The following is a 7145-nucleotide window of genomic DNA, read 5'->3' on the forward strand; positions in this document are numbered from 1 at the left end:
CAGGGCAGCTTTGAGTTCTGCCATCTATATCATTGGTTCTGATTATATACTGCAGCCTGAAATGGATGATGATCGACAAGTTTTTTTTTGGTACAGTGACCCTGTGTTCTCTCCATCTTCTTTTGATGCTTCCTGCATCATTCAACATTTTGCCAATAGAATCTTTTAGTATTTCAAATTGAGGCTTATTTATTTTTTTTTCCCACAGTTCTTTCAGCTTGAGAAATGCTGAGGGTTTTCCTCCCTTTTGGGTTTCCAGCTCCAAGTCTTTGTACATTTCATTATAGTAATTGGCTTTGTCTGCTTGAGCTGCTTTTGAACTCTTCTGTTCACCTCTTTTATCTTCTCATTTTTTTCCATTTGCTTTGGTTACTCTATGCTTAAGGGTAAGCTTCAAAGTCTCTTCTGTCATCTGTTTTGGACTTTTTTTTTCCCCTCATCTTTTTAATGGCCTCTAGCTTTCTTCATGGATGATGTTCTTGATGTCATCCCAAAATTCTTCTAGTTTTCAGTCATTGGTATCCAATGCATCAAATCTATTCTTTAGATAATCTCTACATTCAGGAGGGATATATACAAGATCATATTTTGGTACTTGTGGACTTGTTTTAATTGCCTTCAACTTAAAGTTGAACTTGTATATGAGTAGTTGATGGGCTGTTCCACAATCAGCTGCTGGCCTTGTGTTGGCTGAAGATAATGAGATTTTCCATCACCTCTTGCCACAGATGTAGTCAATCTGATTCCACTGTATTCCATCTGGCAAAGTTCACATGTATAACCACCATTTGTGTTGCTGAAAAAAGGTATTTGCAATGAATAAGGCATTGGTCTTGCAAAATTCTACCATGTGATCTCCATCATTATTTCTGTCACCAAGGCCAAATTTTCCAACTGCCAATGATCCTTATTTGTTTCCAACTTTTGCATTCCAGTCATCAGTGATAAGTGACACACCTTGATTGCACATTTGGTCAATTTCAAACTGCAGAAGTTGATAATAATCTTTAATTTCCTCATCTTTGGCTTTGGTTGGTGCATAAATTTGAATAAGAGTCATGTTACCTGGCCTTCCTTTCAGATGTATAGATATTATCCTATCACTGATAGCATTGTACTTCAGGACACATCTTGAAATATCCTTTGTGATGATGAATACTAAGCTATGCCTCTTCAAATTGTCATTCCTGGCATAGTAGATCATATTGTTGTCTGATTCAAAATTGCCAAGACTGGTCCACTAATGCTTAGGATATCAATCTTTATACATTTCAGTTCATTTTTGATGACATCTAATTTTTCTAGATTCATATTTAGTACATTCTGTGTTCCAATTATTTATGGATGTTTGCAGCTGTTTCTCCTCAATTTGAGTCATGTCACATCAGCAAATGGAAGTCTCAAAAGATTTACTTTATCTACATCAGTAAGGTTCATTTTATTCTGAAGATGCAGCTCTTTCCCAGTCATATTTTGAGAACCTTGCAACCTGTTCTGATTACCTAGTGCCACTCTGAAAAGAATATACCACAAATGGGATGACCTTAACAAACAGGAGTTTATTCTCTTACAGTTAGTAGGCTTTAAGTCTGAGTTCAAAGTGCCAGGCTCTAGGGGCTGGATGAAAGCCAGCCTTGGGCTTCAGTTCTGCCTCTAGCTCCTGGACCACTGAAGCTAGAGGCTTTTCTTCACTCAGACAGCTGTTGGCTGCTGAGGCTGCCAGGCCCAAGATTGACAAGTAAAAGGGCACAGTCCTGATGTTACCAAACCACATGGCAGGTAAATAACTCAAGCCCACTGTAGCAGAGAATGGCAGCCTGTTGAACAATGACACAGCTACATGCAGGGTCCAAGTGTGCCATGAACTAGAGACCATGCAGGAAGCAGACCACATCCCAAAAGCAGCTACTCAGCTGCTTGTGGTGGATCCCACCATGGAGTTGATTGCCAGTCTCATCATGGGGAATAACTACCACAAGCTGCACAACCATTCAACCAGGCCCAGCCAAGTTGATACACAAACATAACTACCACAATTCCACCCCTTGTCAACTTGGCATCTGTACAGATCTTCAACGGATGGTATCTGTACAGGTCTCCTTCACTGGCTGGCTCCAGTCCCCTAATTCCTGAATGGTGTCCTCACCCCTTTGGCCTGGCGGGCTCATTCCTCTCCTTCTTTGACATGGCAGCCCCACTCCTTCACTCTTGGACTATGGCTCCATCCCTCTGGCTCACATGAACGAACAGCCCACACTCCAAAACCAAGTTGGTGAAGGCCTGGCACTTTGAAACCTAGGGGGCTGTGGTCATTCCACCCCCAAAGGCCGTGGTCCTACCCTTAAGGCTGAGGCAGCTCTGCTTCCATTTCCTTGGTCTCTCTGCTTCTGCTGATTAATGCTGAAGGAAACCCACTTGCAGGAAATCTTCCTGCTCCAAAAGCACTCAGCTTTCTTGATCCATGGGCCAGCCAACCAGCTATTCCCTTTTACGCCAGTCTTCTCTACCAATTAATACCCTAAGGCAACCCACTCTGTCAGGAAGCCACCTCCTCAATGGCATCCGGCTTTCTCTTCTGTGGGCTGGTAAGCCTGTTGCTGTGTAATGCCAGTGTCTGGGCTTTGCTCCTGCTGTCTCTCATGCCATATGCCAGGGTCTCTATGGCAGGGTCTCGGGTCAAGGACACACTGCACTCCTATTTCTACATTTTAGGTATCTGTCAGAGCAGCACCCCTCTCTCTAGGTACCAAATTCTGTTCTGGTTACCTAGCTCTGTTCTCATGCTGGTTCTCTCAGCTGGTGATACACAAACATAACTACCACACAATCTAAGTGGTTTGTCCTCTTGCACTGTATCAGTCAGTGTTTCTGGGCTATTCATGTACTTGCCTAATAATGTAACAGGCAGTTTTTCTCTGCTATTCATAAGGTTTTCCCTGGCCAATTCAATGAGAAGTGGATGGTCTCTTTCTTCTTCCTAATCTATCCCAGTCTACAAGCTGCACCAAAACCTGTACACCATATGCAACCCCACTGGCATTTGAAACACCAGTGGCACATCCACAAGCCTCATAGCAACATGCCAACACAGTATGACAAACCAACAAACAAGTTTATCTCCCTTAGCTGTTCAAAATCTTTTCAACCTCCCATTACCTGGATACCTGCTACTTGCTCTCTCCCTCCTGGATGCCTTGGTTTCTTTCCTTTCCCCTCTGCTTTCCCTGCCTCTTAGGGGTTGGTGCCTGTGTCCCTACCCTGACCGGATCCCACTGACACTTGCTCACTCTGTCCTGGATGCTCTGGCTTTCTTTCCTTTCCTCTCCACTTTTCCTGCTGCTTGGGCTGGAATTTCTTACTGGCTTTTATATTTATCCTTGCAGTTAATTGAAGATCTTTATTTCTTTATGTACTTTTAAGTTACTATCTTGTGTCTACTTATATCATTAGTAAAATGAAAACATTGTTGACAAGTGATTTCTGGAAGTTAAGAAGTGATAAAAGTGAAAAAGAGATAAATTTGGCTGTAAAATAGAAAATAAAGAATTGTGCAGTGAGGGAAATACTCTATTTCTGCCACAGGTGATGATGACTCTGTCTGTCACTCCAGTCCCTCTGGAAGCATCATGTACTCCAATAGCCAGTTGTCCAGGTAGGTCTTCATGGAGCTTCTGGGACACAACAGAATTAACCTCTGGTTTTCTATCAATGGGGACACATAAAGCTCCAAGACAGGTTTGGGGATCAAAAACTCAAATATTAGAGTCTAGACTGTTTTCCTTGAGACCTTTGATGGTCATAGGAATTGTTGGGTTTTCCCACAGAATAGCCACAGGAAGAAGCTCAGGTGTTTCAGAAGTGTGGGTGCACTTGATTTCCCCAATGTTATAGCCGAGAACACTGACATTGCAGCACTAGCTAACTCACTGAGCCAATATGAATGATGTATTCTTTGAACAGTCATATGATCACCCCATTGAGTACATCCCAGTTCATCTTGTCACTAACTCCATTGTAGCCCAAAACAAAGGGATGTGGTCTGTAATCCTCCTTCTACTTCATTATTCCCTGAATGCTGACAACTATCTTAACATATCCTGTCTCTTTCCTTACCAGATAAGCATTCGCCAGTTTTTTCAAACAACATGCCCAAGTTTGTTGACTCAGTGAGGTCCAGGCTTTGTTAGGAGAGGACTATGGGCTATGCCAGGAAGGTAGAGATGGACAACTGGGAGGGGGCCCAGCTGCAGCTACTTCTTTGAGACTCTGGCTTCAGCATGTCATTTTCAGATTTCAGTTTCTCTCTTTCATTCTGAGTCCTGATCATGGCCTCCCAGGGTGGTTGAGATGGTGGGCATTGCTTCCAAACATAATCCCACAAGCTTCGTCTCCTTCCCTCTTAGCTCATTCAGAAACCGTATTCCCATGGTCTCAGAAAAAAGAAAGTTAGAGTAAGAATTTCTCAGCAGCAGAGCAGACCCTGTAGTGTGATACTTTAGGTGAGGAAACCAAAGAATACCTCACCTCTGCAATGTCAAAATAAAAGGATGTGAACCTCACAGGTTTTTTATTTCCAAAAACTTGCTTGAAAGGAGCTGTGTAACTAGTGCTCTTTCTCTTTTTCTTTGAATAATTCTCCATGTTGCTGTCTACACTGTTGTAGCTGGTGGCACTATTGATGCTGGAAATGCTGTTGGAAGAGTGCTGCCTGAGGCTGCAGAGGTTTGCAACCTGGGAAGTACCATTTCCTTTGCCATTGAGCTCTAATGTGCTAATTACACCATTGTTGTTGTTGTTAAGTGCCGTCGTTTCTGACTCATAGCGACCACATGCACAGCAAAATGATACACTGCCCAATCCCACACCAGCTCCACAATCCTTGTTATACTTGAGCCCATTATCACAGCCACCGTGTCAATCCATCTCGTTGAAGGCCTCCCCCTCTTTCGTCAACTCTCCACCCTACCAAGCATGACATCCTTCTCCAGGGAATGGTCCCTTCTTATAACATGACCAAAATAGTTGAGACGAAGTCTGGCCATTCTTGCTTCCAAGGAGCATTCTGGCTGCACTTCCTCCAGGACAGATCTGTTAGTTCTTTTAGCAGTCTATGGTACTTTCAGCATTCTTCGCCAGCACCACAACTCAAAAGCATCAACTCTTCTTCGGTCTTCTTTATTCATTGTCCAGCTGTCATATGCATACAAGGCGATTGGGAATATCATGGCTTGTGTCAGGTGCACCTTAGTCCTCAAGGAGATATCCTTGCTCCTCAGCACTTGAAACTGTTCTTTTGTGGTTGACTTTTCCAATGCTACACGTTTTCTAATGTCCTGACTGCTGCTTCCGTTGGCATCGATTGTAGAACCAAGCAACGTGAATTCTTTGACAACCTCAATCTTCTCTCCATTTATTGTGATGCTGCTCATTGGTCCAGTTGTGAGGATTTTTGTTTTCTTTATATTGAGATGTAATCCATACTGCAGACTTATTCTTCAATCTTCATCAGTAGGTGCCTTAAGTTATCCTCACTTTCAGAAAGCAAAGTTGTATCGTCTGCATATCTCAGGTTGTTAGTGATTCTTCCTCCAATCTTGATACCATGTTTTTCTTCATATAGTCCAGCTTCTCGGATTATTTGCTCAGCATATAGATTGAATAAGTGTGGTGAAAGAATACAACCCTGACACACTCCCTTCTTGATTTTAAACCATGGAGTGTCCCCTTGTTCTGTTCGAATGACAGCCTCCTGGTCAAGGTACAGATTCCTCATGAGTACAATCAAGTGCTTGGGAATTCCCATTCTTCTCAATGTTATCCATAATTGGTCATGATCCACACAATCAAATGCCTTTGTAGAGTCAATAAAACACAAGTCAACATCTTTCTGGTATTCTTTGCCTTGAGCCAAGATCCATCTGACAACAGCTATGATATCCCTTGTTCCATGTCCTCTTCTGAATCTGGCTTGAACCTCTGGAAGTTCTCTGTCAATATACTGCTGCAAACGTTTCTGAATTATCTTCAGTAAGATCTTACTTGCGTGCGATATTAATGATATTGTTCTATAATTTCCACATCCTGTGGGATCACCTTTCTTTGGAATGGGCACAAATGTGGATCTCTTATTATTTCCTTTCTTCTGGTGATTGTAGGCTTTTCTTGCTGTTCTTTTTCTAATTGTAGGAGATGTTGGTTTAAGGTGTTAATTTAGGCTCTTCTTTTTTGCCATGTCATTAATTGTTGTAAATTGGCCTCTAATCAGTTTTTGCTATGTTCCAAAGATTTTGCTATGTATGTTTTCTTCTTGTTGATTCAAGGAGTGTTTTAATTTCATTTTTTATTTCTCCTATGAACTAGTCATTCTTAAGGAGGGTATTGCTCAGTATGCACTTGCTTGGTCTTTTTCCATTAATCTTCCTATTGTTGATTTCTAATTTGATAGCATTGTGATGTTAGAAGATGTTTTGTAGTATTTCAATGTTTTTAAATTTATGAAGTCTTGTCTTATGGCTTAACATATGGTGTATTTTGGAGAATGTTGTGTGTGCACTGGAAAAGAATGCAAGTTGTGTTGTTTTTGGGTGAAGTGCTTTGCAGATATCTATAAACTCAAGTTGGTAGATCTTACTGTTTAGCTCTTTTGCATCTTTGTTGAGTTTCTTTCCAGACGTTCTATCTTTCATTGAAAGTGGTGTATTAAAGTCTCCCACTATGACTGTGGAGTCATCTATTTGCCTTTTCAACTCTTCTATCTTGTTATCATTTCCTTCATTAATGTTGTTTTAGTATTTGCTAAATATTTGTGCTTAGCTTCTTCTCTTTTTTTTTATTGTGATGTGAAGGTTTATCTTTTTTCTTTGAGGTTGTTGTTGTTATTTGCGGTTGGGTTGGCCCCGACTCATAGCGACCCCTCCTTGGGTTTCCAAGGCAGTATCACTATGGAAGTAGATTGCCCCATCTTCCTTCCAAGGAGTGGCTGGTGGGTTTGAACTGCCAGCCTTCTGGTTAGCAGTTAAGTGCCTTAGTCACTACGCTACCAGAGCTCCTTCTTTGAGGTTACCCTATTATTTATAATTTTTCCCAGAGTTTAGAACAATCCATTCTCTATTGCAACTCTTTTCACTTTCTCACCATTTATTAGT

At 41.6% G+C, this 7145-nt stretch overlaps 1 pseudogene; it reads right to left on the reverse strand.

Annotated features, from left to right (window-relative positions):
* Window positions 1-4785, reverse strand: part of LOC103210652 — a 7343-nt pseudogene extending 2558 nt beyond the window's left edge.
* Window positions 4786-7145: the final 2360 nt, after the last annotated feature.

The sequence above is a fragment of the Orycteropus afer genome, unplaced genomic scaffold (genome assembly GCF_000298275.1).
Source record: "Orycteropus afer afer isolate SDZICR_OR568_19922 unplaced genomic scaffold, OryAfe1.0 scaffold00634, whole genome shotgun sequence".
NCBI lineage: Eukaryota > Metazoa > Chordata > Mammalia > Tubulidentata > Orycteropodidae > Orycteropus > Orycteropus afer.